Source organism: Pristis pectinata, chromosome 11, assembly GCF_009764475.1.
Source record: "Pristis pectinata isolate sPriPec2 chromosome 11, sPriPec2.1.pri, whole genome shotgun sequence".
In the NCBI taxonomy this organism is placed as follows: domain Eukaryota; kingdom Metazoa; phylum Chordata; class Chondrichthyes; order Rhinopristiformes; family Pristidae; genus Pristis; species Pristis pectinata.
The window spans coordinates 55,737,690-55,752,211 of NC_067415.1; the positions used below are offsets into that span (position 1 = coordinate 55,737,690).

A 14,522-nucleotide genomic window follows, 5' to 3' on the forward strand; every position below is an offset into this window, starting at 1 on the left:
GCATTTGCTTTCTTTACCAGCGATCCGACCTGGTAGTTAACCTTTAAGGTATCCTGCATGAGTACCCCTAAGTCCCTTTGTTCTTCTGTAGTTTGAATTTTCTCTCCTTCTAGATAATAATCTGCCCATTTATTTCTGTTTCCAAAGTGTACAACTGCACATTTCTCAACATTGAATCTCATCTGCCATTTCCTTGCCCATTCTCCTAAACTATCTAGGTCTCTCTGCAACCTTCCTGTCTACTCAATACTCCTCCACCTATCTTGGTGTCATCTGCAAACTTAGCCACAAAACCATTTTCTCCATCATCCAAATCGTTAATGTACAAGGTAAAAAGAAGCGGCCCCGACACCGACCCCTGCGGAACACCACTAATAACGGGTAGCCAACCAGAACAAGATCCTTTTATTTCCACCCTTTGCTTCCTGCCAACCAGCCAATGCTCCACCCATTCTGTTATCTAATACTTAGAAATGAATAATATTGCTTTGTGGTACATAGATTCATTCACTACTATTGCTCATATCTGAAATCTGATCACTGATTTTGGTTCACCTTAACTTCCATTAAATCAATTCACCTCAAATAAGAATCTAAGGATGTGTATTTTAAATATTATTGGATGATATTATTGCATTGTTCAGGAAGCCCTAATCCACTTTTTATTTCGGTTAAAGCACAACTATAAAGTTATTTAATTCTGAGATGATGAGGGATAAAAAAGAACACGACTCCTTTTCTTAAACAGGAACATTCTCCATTGGTTCTGCCATTTAATCAGATTATCTTTCATCTGCACCTCCATATACCTGTTTTTGATTCATATTTGTTGATAGCATTACCCAGCAGAAGTCTCTCTCACTCTATCTTGATAATATATCATTATCCACAGTCTGTTAAAGGATATAATCCCAGATTTCTGTTCTCTCTCGGCATACAAGTGCTTTCAGATGTTGTTTCTGCTTCTTTCGCACTGGGGAAAATAGGTTCTCTGGATCCTATCAAAATACCGCCAGCATTTAACACAGAAAACTTGAATTGATCACTCCTTCCCTAATGGATTTTAAAAGAGCATATTAAATCCCAGGCATAAAAGAACAAACAGTAAATGACACAGTGTCAAAATGATAGATTCATAGTTATTCAGCACAGAAACAGGCCCTTCGGCCCAACTCATCAATGTGGACCAAATTGCCTTCCTGAGCTAATCTCATTTGCCTGTATTTGGCCCATATTCCTCAAAACCTTTCCTATCCATGTACCTTTCCAAGTGTCTTTTAAACATTGTAATTGAACCTGCCTTTACTAAGTCCTCTGGCTGCTCGTTCCATATACACACCATCCTCAGTGTGTAAAACTTGTCTCTCAGGGCAACCAGTGGCTGTTGGAAATTGGATGAGTCTATGCCAAGCGAGTCAATCTCAGTACATTCATGATGCAAAAAAGTGTGGGAATGCAGGATTCCAATTTACAGAGCTTTTGCAATAGTAAGCTTATCAGAAAGAAAAAGAGATTGCATTTTCAGTGCCTTTAATGACCACAGGACATCCTACAGTACTTCACAACCAATGACATACTTTTGAAATATAGTTTCTATTGTAACGTAGGAAACAAGAGAGTCAGTTTAAAAATAAGTTTCCACAAATGACAAGATAACCTGCTGTAGTAACATTAAATGAGGGAATAAATATTGGCCAGGACACCAAGGCTAACTCATCCACCATTCCTCTTAATAGCGCTGGGTGAGGGTTGTAGATTCAGCCAGCTCCATCCCTGTCACAACGTTCCCTACCATCAAGGACATCTTCAAGAGGTGGTGCTTCAAGAAGGTGGCATCCATCACTAAGCACCCTCACCACCTGGGACGTGCCCTTTTCTCGCTACCATTGGGGAGGAGGTACAGGAGCCTGAAGACCCAAAATCAAAGATTTAGCAACAGCTTCTTCCCCTCTGCCATCAGATTTCTGAATGGTCCATGAATCTATGAACAATACTTCATTATTTCTTTTTTTCACTCTATTTATTTATTTTGTAATTTATAGTAATTTTATGTCTTTGCACTGTACTGCTGCTGCAAAACAACAAATTTCATGACATATAAGTCAGTGATAATAAATCTGATTCTGATTCTGAAAATTAAGAATCTTTAAACATATCCTCAGGGAAACACTTTGAGATGAAGACCAATCAGGTACTTAGCCTCATAATTTCACAAGCATTTGATTGGCATTTTAGTAGCAATATTAATCTAATTATAATTAATAAGTCAATAACTTGATCAAGACAGCAGCCCAAGTAAGATCGGAATCAAAATCACTGTGTTGCAACATTTCCTGCTGCTGTTGCCAGCATAGAGCATAACGATTTAGGTATGGGCTGCTCGGTGCCCAAACTGCTTGGATGTTGTGCTCCTTAATGCCAGATTCAGTTAAATGCTGCCTTGATGTCAAGGAAGTCACTCTCCACTCACCTTTGAAATCCAGACTTTTTGTCCATGTTTGAAACAAGTCTGGATTATGGTCCACAGACAACTGATGCAGCCAGAACTCAGCCAATCTGAGATCCACTTAGAGGAATGACATCCCTCATGCATTATTAGTCAGACCATTTTTTTTAGCCCACCACCCAAGTGCTTGCTGGCTCTACACTAGCTCCCATCTTGGAAAAATTATATTTCTCACAATGCTGCAATACTCTGATGACTGCACTCCCTTTGATTCTGAACTCTTGCAGATATTTATTGCTTTGCCACAGCTGTGCCCTCTGTTTCCCAGAATTCCCTTCCTTAACCTCTCCACATCTATCTCCTCTATGACTCCAAAAACCTACTTACTTTTGGGCACCTGGTCTGACTATAATGTTGTTAATTTGTTTTCTGACCATTCTCTTGTGTAGCATCTTGGAATATTTTTACTACGTTAAAAACATTAAATAAATGAAAGCTGATCTGGAAGTATAACAATTCAAGGTTGAGAAAGAAAGGATGGATATCTGACAGCTACAACCTCTATCCTCAGTTGATATCATTCTCCTAGATTTCAATTGGATTTAGGCTCCCTGATGCTGCAGTTGCTCAGCAGCTGCCTTAATGACAAAGGGCTGTCACTTTCCACCTGGCTTTGAAATTCTTTTTTTGTAAAAACAGGAAAGAAATGTAAAAGTGCTTTTCATGATAAAGTACTTAAAGTGTAGTTTAAATGTTACTACTGTTGAAATGTAGAGAAACAGATACTTCCTATTGTATTATGCATTACCATATGTTATTAACTTTTGTATAAAGTAATTTACACTAAAAAATAAATTGCCTGCAACCTGGAGGCCTACATATTTATCACAGTACTCTTCCTCCTCTTCCCGGTGATACCAGTGAAGGCAAAAACAACTGCAGTCTTTTGAGTGTAATACTTTGCACCAACTATAGGGTTAACACACCACTGCCGCTCGTGTAGATCACCAATATCCCCGTTTTACAGGTTAGATAAATGAAACTTACAATATTCTCTCCTGTTAGAACCTTGGAAGCTTTTCAGTGAGGTGCCAGAGCAGCCTTCAAACACAAACTCCATGATAACTCACGTTTTTTTTGTGTTGTGTAGCACATTGGTGACAGACGCTTGGTGCAAAGGTCACTTGTGCATTTGAATATCCTGTTTGAGGTGGAGCAGGCAGCAGAACTGAACTCACAGGACAAAGTCAGTCAGCAGCAAAGGCTGGCATAAACCTTTTGTAATGACAGGATCAAAGAGTAGGCAAACAGAATAAAGATAATTCACAAAGTCTTCTTTGGACAAAGGTATTATTTATCAAAATGAAAATTAATATTAGCATGCTTGCCCTCCCTTGCCCCCACCTTCTGGGGATCTAATTCAAAGTTAAAATGCTCTGGATCGCCTTTGTTAAAAGGGCAATGTCTTCATAAGCATTGTCACTTCTTGTTTTCTTGCATGATGACCTGAATTTTGTTTGTCAAGTCATTTGTTTAAATATAATTGCAGATGAATCTCTTCCAGTGCCCAGAAAATTAGAGAGGTACTAACACTTCCTGATGAAATTCTGACCTAAGAATTCAAGTGCCTCCAAATTGGTGCACCAGGTGACTGTTACAGTTTGGTGCTAATGAACATTTTGTTTGTGGGATCCCATCAAATTTCAATAGCACCTTTCCGCAAAGATAACTGTGCCACCTGGGACTGAGGTTGCATCTGGGGTTTGGTGGAGTGGAGAGCAATTGGCTGTGGACCAATGACTGGGTTTTGAAGCTGGCTCAGTGATCAAGCTGAGTGACTGGAGTGGTTGTGGGATGGGGCAGTAGAAGCTTCAAGGAGAATTAAGGCCAGGGGAAGGCTTTTCAGGTAGAATCGTTGTCTGGGTTGCAAGAAGAATTGATGCCAGGAGAAGCTGGGGGAGGGGTGCATGGGAGGGTGCGAATGAGTCTCAGGAAGGATCAGGGCAGTGATCAGGGAAGTGGCTAGAATGGGCAATGGTGAGAGCCTAGCAAATCGGCCAGTCAGAGAGAAGAGCAGTTAGTGAAGGAGTTCATTGTTAAATTGTTGTGCCTGGAGATCTATTGGTAGGTTGGGGTGGAGTTTAGGAATCAGGACCATCTGGGATTTGGGAAACTGGAGGGCTGCTAGGACAAAGCTGGGGGTTGGTGCCATGTTGTGATAATAGGTAGCATGATCTAACTTCCCCATAAGGCTGCAAAACAATCTTTCTTTGGAGAAATTACAATTCTTGTGCACAACTGGAATGCAAATTATGTCAGGCACACTCCAAAAAATCACTCCAAGAAGTGCCTTGGAACTTCCAGAGTAGTTTGAATGACTGTGAAATAGTCATTATAGCACTTTTGGTAAGCTTTCAATTGTATAACACTGAGAGAAACGGTACTAGGCAATTGAATTTATAGACTGTAGACCTCATTAGGGCTTTGGTCCAGAGATGAGGTGAGAGTATTCCTGACATTTGACTCACTTCGTCACACAGGTACCTCAGGAACATCGAAGTCAGTGGAAGGAGAAGGTCCTTAACCAGCTCATCAAACTGAGCACAAGGGAAAGTCATTGTGATTACTGGAGAGCAATTATCTCATCCAGGGTGTTGCCGCAGGATTCATCAGGACACTGTTTTAGGTCCAATCATCTTCGTTTATTTTGTCAATGGCTTTCCTTCCATTCTAAAGTCAGAAGTAAAGTTGTTGGCAAAAGATTGTGCAGTGTTTGGCTTCTGCAACTTCTTGGATAATTAAGTAATTCACACCCATGTGTTGCAAAACCTGGATGACATTCAAGCTTGGGCAGGTTAGCAGCAAGTTACATTTTTGCCTTTCATGTGCCAAGCAATGATTACCTTCAAGAAGATTATAACCTTCTTTCAATGTCATTACCATGATCACACGTCTGACCACCAACATTGCTGGGGGTCATTACTGAACAGAACCAATCACATAAATACTTTGACAATAACAGCAGGTCAGAAGCTCAGAATTCTGTGCTGAGTGATGCACCTCTTAACTCCACAAAGCCTTTCTGTGAGGCATCAAATAGGAGTGAGGCATAAAATGGAACTGAAAGAAACATGGGCAAAATCTGTTTAACGTACTTTGGGATTTAGCATGCTGTTAAACACTGCTCTGTCCCTAAACTAGCATCCAAAAGCTATGAGTCAAAATACAGTGCAACTCCCATTACATTTGAAGAATTATTAATTCAATAAAGACACTTGCAACAGAACACAAGGATAATGACTACAGGTTGACTCACTGTGGTAAATACTGACTTTCGTTTTCTCAATTAGCTGGGAAGCAAAATAATAAGGTTTTTGTCTAGAATCAGTAACATCCCAAATGGCCATCAGCTTCCCTTTCCCTGTGACTTCAATTCTCCATCCCACTCTCACTCTGACCTATCGGGCCTGTGGCCTTCTGTACTGTTACAATGAGGCTTAACACAAGCTTGAAGAACAGCCATCTGGGCATGGAGCAGCCTAGCCTGACCTGTATTGCTTGTCTTTTTGATTTGCATTTGGCAATTCCCACATTGTTTTGTCCATGTTATTTTGTCAATGTTCTCACTCTCTAACTGCTTCTATTCACTCACTGACCAGAAAACCTTGAAATGAACTTGGAAATCTAAAATAAAAACAGAATACTCTGGAAACACTTGACAGGTTAGGCCGCACCTGTGGGAAGAGAATCAGAGTTAAGTTTTCAGGTCAAAGACCCTTTGGCAGAACTGGGAAGGAGACAAATAAAGCTTGTTAAGCTGCAGGGAGAGTAGGAGAGGGGGGATGTCTCGGCTACGGTAAAGCCAGGGATCCGGGAATGGAACTCAAAGTCAAAGTTGAGTTTATTGTCATATGCACAAGTACATGTATGTACAGGTGCAATGAAAAACTTTCTCGCAGCAGCTTCACAGGCACATAGCACCAGATAAGCAGCATTCACAAGACAAACAAATTAAAAATAAATTATACACAATTTTTACAAGAAAAAAAACACAATTACAACAAAAAAGTTCATTTTAGTGCAAAGTGAAAAGTATGGTCATAGTGTTGCTAAACTGTAGTGGTGATTAGGGTTTTGCTGGTTGGTTCAAGAACTGAATGTTTGAAGGGAAGTAACTGTTCTTGAACCTGGTGGTGTGGGACTTCAGGTTTCTGTACCTCCTGCTCAATGGTAGCTGCCTGGATGGTGGGGATCTTTGATGATGGATATTGCCTTTTTGAGGCAGCGCCTTCTGTAGATCCTACTGATGGTGGGGAGGGATGTGCCTCTGATGTATTGGGCAGAATCCACTACCCTCTGTAGCTTCTTACGTTCCTGCACATTTGAATTGCCGTACCAGACTATGATGCAGCCAGTCAGGATATTTTCAACTGTACATCGACAGAAGTTTGTAAGAGTGTTTGGTGACAAGCCGAACCTCCTGAACTTCCTAAGAAAGTAAACGCTAGTGTGCTTTCCTTATGATTCAGCGATCCCTTTATGAGTCATAGAGTCATACAGCATGGAAACAGGCCCTTCGGTCCAAGTTGTGCATGCCAACTGTTTTGCCCTGCGATCTTGTCCCTTCTGCCCGCATTTGGCCCATAGCCCTCCACACCCCTCCTATCCATGTACTTATCTAGATGGCCTTTAAACATTGTTAATGTGCCCACCTCAACCATTATTTCTGACAGCTCATTCCAAATATTCACCACCCTTTGCATGAAGAAGCTACCGCTGATGTCTGTTTAAAATCTCTCGCCTCTGATCACAAACCTATGCCCCCTTGTTTTTAGCACCCCCTCCCTGGGAAAAAGACCATGTGCTTTCACCCTGTCCATGCCCCTTATGATCTTATATACCTCCATTAGGTCACCCCTCAATCTCCTATGTTCCAGGGAATAAAGTGCTAGTCTACATAACCTTCCCTTGTGACTCAGGCCCCCAAGTCCAGGCAACATCCTGGTAAATCTTTTCTGCACTCTTTCTAGTTTAGTAACATCTTTTCTATAATGGGGGTGACCAAAACTTTACACAACACTCCAAGTGCGGCCTCACCAACATCTTACTGCATATAACTGCATCATAACTTCCCAACTCCTATACTCAATGCCGTGATTGATGAAGGCAAGTGTGCCAGATGCCTTCTTCACCATCCTATCTACTTGTGACGCCACTTTCAGCGAACTATGCACTTGCACTTCTAGGTCCCTCTGTTCCATAACACTCCCCGGGGCCCTACCATTCACTGTATAAGTCCTACCCTGGTTTGATCTCCTAATATGCAATACTTCACATTTATCTGGAGTGAAGGCCATTTGCCAATCCTCAGCCAACATGTCTAGCTGATCAAGATCCCCCTGTAATTTTTCATAAGCTTCTACACTATCCACAACACCATCTATTTTAGTATCATCTGCAAACTTACTAACCATGCCTTGTACATTCACATCCAAATTGTTTGTGCAAATTACAAACAACAAAGGTCCCAGCACCAATCCCCATGGCACACCACTAGACACAGGCCTCCAGTCAGAGAAACAACCCTTGATCATCACCCTCTGCTTCCTACCACTGAGCCAACTATAAAGCAAATCTGCTCTCTCCCCCTGGATCCCATGCGATGCAATCTTCCAGACTAGCCTGTCATGTGGGACCTTGTCAAAGGCCTTGCTAAAGTTCATAAAGACAACATCCACTGCCCTACCCTCATCTACCTTCTTGTTTTCCTCCTTGAAGAACTCCAAGACATTTGTCAGACGTGACTTCCCATGCACAAAGCCGTGCTGACTGTTGGTAGATCCTGTCCCTCAGAATCGCCTCCAGCAATTTACCCATCACTGATGTCAGACTCACTGGCCTGTAGTTTCCTGCCTTGTTTTTGCTACCCTTTTTAAACAATGGTACCACATTAGCCACTCTCCAGTCCTCTGGAACCTCACCTGGGCCAGAGATGAAGCAAAAATCTCTGCAAGGCCCTCTTCAGTTTCTTCTTCAGCTTCCCACAAGGTCCAAGAATGCACCAGGTTAGGCACTGGGGATTTATCCACCTCATTGCACTTCAAGGCCTCCAATACCTCCTCCCTGCTAATTCATATGTGGTCCAAGACATCACCACTCATTTCCCCCATTTCCTTAACTTCCATTGTTTTCTCCACAGTAAAAACTGAAGAGAAATATTCATTAAAAACCTCACCCATTTCTTTTTTTAAGGGGATCTTTTCTCTCCCTAGCCACCCTTCTACTCTTAATATACCCAAAGAATTTCTTGGGATTTTGCTTCACCTTGCCTGCCAGATCCTTCTCATATCCTCTTCTTGCCCTCATAACTTCTCTCTTAAGTGCACTCCTACACTTCTTGTCGTCATCAAGAAATTCACTAGTTCTCACTTGCTAATGCGCAGCGTATGCCTCCCTCTTTTTCTCAGCAGATCCTCAATATTTTTTGTCAACCAGGGTTTCGTAAACATGTCAGCCTTGCCCTTCATCCTAACAGGAATATGTAGGTTCTGAATTCTTATAATCACACTTAAAGACCTCCCACCTGGCAGACACTCCTTTCCCTGCAAACAAACTTGCCCAATCAACAACTGCAAGATCCCGCCTAATGGCTCCAAAATTTGCTCTGCCCTATTTCAGGACCTTAACTTGTGAACCGACCGTATCCTTCTCCATAACCATTTTAAAACTAATAAAATTATGGTCACTGGACCCAAAATGCTTGCCGACAGACACTTCCACCATTTGCTGGTCTTTTATGACCTCATCTCCAAGAATCTGGAACTTGGGCTACCCTTTGCCACTGCCCTAGCTGTGTGTCACTCCTGCCCAATGAGTCACTACATACACAACCCACCTCAGTGATACCTACTGTTGTATGCAGAGTGATGAACACCAACTGTCCTCTTGCTCAGCTGCCACCACTTGTGTCAAGAAAACAACATCTCCCTCAATGTCAGCAAAACAAAAGAGCCAGTCATTGACTTCAGGAAGCGGGATGGAGAACACGCCCCTGTGTCAATAGTGCTGAGGTGGAGAAGATTGAGAGCTTCAAGTCCCTAGATGTAAATATCCCAGCCATTTATCCTGGTCCAGCCACATAGATGCTATGGCCAAGAAAACACACCAGCACCTCTACTTCCTCAGAAGGCTAAGGAAATTCGACATGTCCCCAATGACCCTCACCAATTTTTACAGATGCACTACGGAAAGCATCCTATCCTTGGTATGACAGCTTGGTACGGCAACTGTTCTGTCCAAGACTGCAAGAAATTGCAGAGTTGTGAATGCAACCCAGTCTATCACCCAGAGAGTGGTTGTTGCATTGAATGCGTTGTCTGGGGTGGTGGTGGAGGCTGATACGTTGGTCAAGTTCAAGAGATTGTTAGATAAGCATATGGAGGAATTTAAAATAGAGGGATATGTGAGAGGAAGGGGTTAGATAGTCTTAGGTGTGGTTAGAAGGTAGGCACAATTGACTCCCCTCCATTGACTCTGTCTGCACCTTCCGCTGCCTCTAGAAAACAACCAACATAATCAAAGACCCCTCCCACCCCGGTCATTCTCTATTCTACCCCCTTATGTCAGGCAGAAAGTACAAAAACTTGAAAACACACACAACCAGGCTCAAGGACTGCTTCTATCCCACTGCTATAAGATCCTTGAACAGACCTCTTGTACTATAAAGATGAACTCTTGATATCTGAATCTACCTTATTGTGGCCCTTGCACCTTATTATCTGCCTGCTCTGCACTTACTCTGTAACTGTAACACTACATTCTGCATTCTGTTACTGGTTTGCTTTTGTACTTCCTTGATGTACTTATGTATGGAATGATCCTTCTGGGTGGCATGCAAACAAAACTTTTCAACAATAAGACAATAAGAAACATGTGACAATAAGAAACCAATTACTAATTACCAATTATCAATATTCATTCAAATATTTAAGAAAACAATAGTCAAATTAAAGAAATACCTAAACAATATTAAGAAATACAATTAAACTCCATTAATTCAGCTCCTCAGGACTTTTGTGGTGCGGGACCTGTTATTCCTATTACACAGTTTTAATTCACTTTTTTTGATGTCATGCTGTCATTTATTAAATTTTCCAGGGAGCTTCAAGGCAGTTCAGGAAGGGGGCTCCAGTGAGTTTCAAGGACCATGGGAACTGATGCCCTAGTGAATTTTAAGGAACCGGGGCCCTAAGTGAGCCAGATACTGAACCACTGGGATTTCCAAATAATCAGTATTGAATTATTAGAGTTTGACTGTATTATACTTTAAAACCTACTGATTCTGATGAGACATATAAAACATAATAGGCTAATAAGATTTGAAAATCTTGCCATTTATCAATGTTCAAGCTCTTTTGCTGGTGCTGCATGTCAACACATTGAGCAGTGCTCCATCATCAGTCTGTAATTTGTTTTACAGTGTAGACGGAGGCCAGTCATCCCTCTGCTGGCTCTTTGAAAAAACAAGAACCAAAGGAGCAGTCGGTGGTACAGTCCCTCAGGTCATTATTATCCTGGGTCTTCCTCACAATCCAGATATTCCCTGATTCCCCTGCTGTCTAAAAATTTCTTTTCAGAAGAAATTCTGCTTTTCCCACTGTTTAATTGGAGGAAATTTTGTCTCAGTATGTCCTGGATGGCGGGCAAATGGGTAAAAAAAGTAAGCAATACGGAGTGTTTTCCTAATGGAGTTAAAAGCAGAGGACTGGTAAGTGCAGTATAATTGGAGGAGCGAAGAACTGATACTGGAGCACTGTTATCAACTTTAAGGGTGGTTTAGCAGGGGAAAATAATGAAAACATGAAACATTGTTAGAAAGTCATTGTATCAGTAATCTCACACCTGATAAGATGTTGATTTTGTAACATCCAATCATAATAAAACCCAATTCTAGAAGTTATAAGGACTGACAACAAAAGGAAGGCTTGTATTCCCTCTGATTAAGAAGCTAATAGAGGTGATTTAAGGAATTAATAGGGTAAATAGAGCAAGACTATTTCCTCTGGTGGAAGAGTCCAGACCAAGGAGCCTCTTCCAGAGTAACATTAGTCAGTGCTTTGTCACACAAATGGTGATGGAAATGTGGAACTTTGTCACTTTGACATACTTATGAACTTAACTCATTTCAAAATGGAAAAACACACCGGTATTATTTTTGTATACAAGGGTACAGAAACAAGTTGGGCAGATGGTTAAGATACAGTTCATAAAACATAGAACAGTACAGCACAGGAACAGGCCCTTCAGCCCAAGACGTCTGTGCTGACCATGATGCCAATCAAAACTAATCCCATCTGCCTGCACACGGTCTGTATTCCTCCATTGCCAGCCTGTTCATGTGCCTGTCTAAATGCCTCTTAAACGTTGCTATCGTGTCTGCTTTCACCACTTCCCCAGGCAGTGAATTCCAGGCACCTACCACCCTTTGTGTAAAAAAACTTGCTACTTAAATCTCCCCTCTCACCTTAAAGCTATACCCTCTCGTATTTGACATTTCCACCTGTGAACTTCTGTACAGCTGTGATATAATTTACAGGTGCGTTAGGTTTGTGGGACTGAGTGGCCGATTCCTGTTTTTATCCAGATGGAGATGGAGGCCTGGTTGATCAGGCGACTGCACTTTGCTCCCGGAACAGAGGCTCTGAATAAACAATTCCATTCACACAAAGTGGATCTTATTTCTGAGCGAGGATCTGTGCACACTGAATATTGTGCTGTTTTTAAAATCTATTTCATAATCTTTAAAAATCCAGTAAAAGAAGAATGTACAACATTGTGTTAGAGAAACGATAGTACAAAGGCACCTACTCAATAAGGCCATAAGGTCAGATCCACGTTGTACGGATAATTGAAAAGAACTAAGGAAGGAGCACAAATAGGAATTAAATCTCCTTCCTAAACTAGAGACATCTGAATGTGACTTAAACTGCTGAGATGAACTCCTGTCTCACTCGGAGCGATTAACATTAAAATAATTCAGCAATTCTTTTACTGCCACCCCCTTTACTTTCAAGTCTAATCTCTCCCACAAACTTTTGAAACATAAGAGATTTCTCGGCATGCATCTGAAAGCTTCAATATGTATGCTGCAATACTAATTAATTCTCTATTGATCTTGCTAGTTGTGTAATTGAGTGGGCCTAGTGAATGAATATCTTTATTTATCCCGAGGACTGTTTGCTTGCACCAGAGACAGGCTTTACTGTCATTTGTCACTTCACTTTACAGCTTATATGTTGTCTATCAAAACAGATGAAATCCTGCAAGCAACATCAAATCTGAGACTCGCATTAAATACCATGCATCTCTGTAAATGATAAGTGCAGAAAAACATGTGACCCAAGACTGTATATTACGAATCAAGGTGCTGCTTTAACCTACCTCCTTTGACCAGTCTCACCAACAGGTGAAAAGTTACAATCACCAGTTACACCACTTTTAAATCTGATAATTTAAAAGTAACATTACTTACTTTATTGTCTATATTATCTTCTAGACTGTAATTCAAAAAAATCCAAGGGAATAGTTGAGTTTTCTTGCAGTAAAATATGGCTACTGAAGATTGGGGAAGTTCTGCTGATTATGATTCATAATATGTACCAGAGTGTTGCTGGGAGTGTCACACCCATATGCTGTAGGCCAATGACTGCATCAGGTTACACACATGCAAATTATGTAGGTGAGCAACTGGTATTGTTGAACTGCAAACAGAGGACAAAACAGAAAGAGGTCAAATAATAAAATAAGAAAACATGGCAGGAAGGAAGAAGTTACTGTCACTGGCATGCTACTGATATGCATATATTTGGGAGAATATGGCACTTCACTAAGAATAATCAATAGATGAATAAAATAAACTACTCACTGAAATTCCACTGCCTTCTTGCGCTGTGAAGTAACCACTGCTACAGACATCTGTAACCTCCAGCTTCCTTTGCACGAACTTTGTAATGTGGAAACCTTTGTTAAGGATATATACAAAAACACAAAACAAAAAAAGGCAGGATTTCCTGCAATGACCATCAGAAGAAAGAAAGAACTTGAGTATAGACTGCTTTTCACGACCTACGGAAGTCCTGAAGTGATTTTCATACAATGAAGTACTTTTGGAAATGTTTTGCTGTTTTAATGTAGGAGTCATAACACACAGCAAGATCCCAGAACAGCAATAATAAAATGAATAAGGTCATCCGTTCTTTAGTAATTTGAATGAGGGGTAAATGTGGGCCAGGACAGAGGTGAAAGCCAACTCCTCCTCTTCAACATAGTGTGCTGTGAGATGTTTCATGTTTACCCTGGAGATGGGTTTAAGGTCTCTTCTGAAAGACGGCACCTCTGACAGTACAGCACTCCCTCAGTACTTCATTTCAGTGTCAGCGTGAACTTGCATGCTTACACCTTTGTATGAAGTCACAACTTTTTTCGAGACAAAAGGACTTTCTCTGAGCTGTAGCTGGCACTTATTGTAAATAAGTGTAAATATTATTGGTTAGTTAAACATAATTTCAAAACCACTGTTGTTCATTAGATTTAACTCAATGACAGATACCATAATGTCATTTCTGTGATCTGGGGCAAAAGTAGACCAGGGACCACTGCCCATGTCAGCAGATGTGAACAGCTGGAGGCTTATCTCATTCAGCTAAAGTTATTTGCATACAGATTCTGTTTTGTTTCCATAGGCTGGGCTTTTGGGAAAACAGGGATGAATTTTAGAGGAAACCTTCACACCTGCCTTGAGAGTCAAGAGAATTTGAAGTGATCTTGATATTGGGCTTGGTATTCTGCAAGGTGGCCCTGAATTTGTTCCTGAACATCTTTGTTTACCTGCATCTGGAGCAGATTCAGTTGTAACATTTACCTTTTAACAATTAAAATTGAATTTGTTTCCACCATCTACTCAAGCAGTACAGTCCAGATCCTGATCCACTGATAAAAAAAATCCCTCTACACATCATCCATCTGATTCTTTTGCCTAATCTTTTGTTCTTTGGTTCTCACACACACACACACACAC

The 14,522-nt window shown here is 41.1% G+C and overlaps 1 protein-coding gene across 3 annotated transcripts in view; it reads right to left on the minus strand.

Moving 5' to 3' along the window:
• The window catches only part of LOC127576198 (ETS-related transcription factor Elf-1-like), a 109,472-nt gene extending 96,391 nt beyond the window's left edge, over positions 1–13,081 (minus strand). Inside the window, exons 1-2 of one of the 3 annotated variants that reach the window (XM_052026609.1) lie at positions 3,494–3,577; positions 1,793–1,907 (exon numbers count right to left, since the gene is read on the minus strand). The gene's annotated coding sequence lies outside the window, so the exon portion shown is untranslated. Of the gene's footprint in view, positions 1–1,792; positions 1,908–3,493; positions 3,578–12,977 lie in introns of those variants that run through there. The other 2 variants (XM_052026608.1, XM_052026611.1) reach the window with 2 other exon arrangements.
• Positions 13,082–14,522: the final 1,441 nt, after the last annotated feature.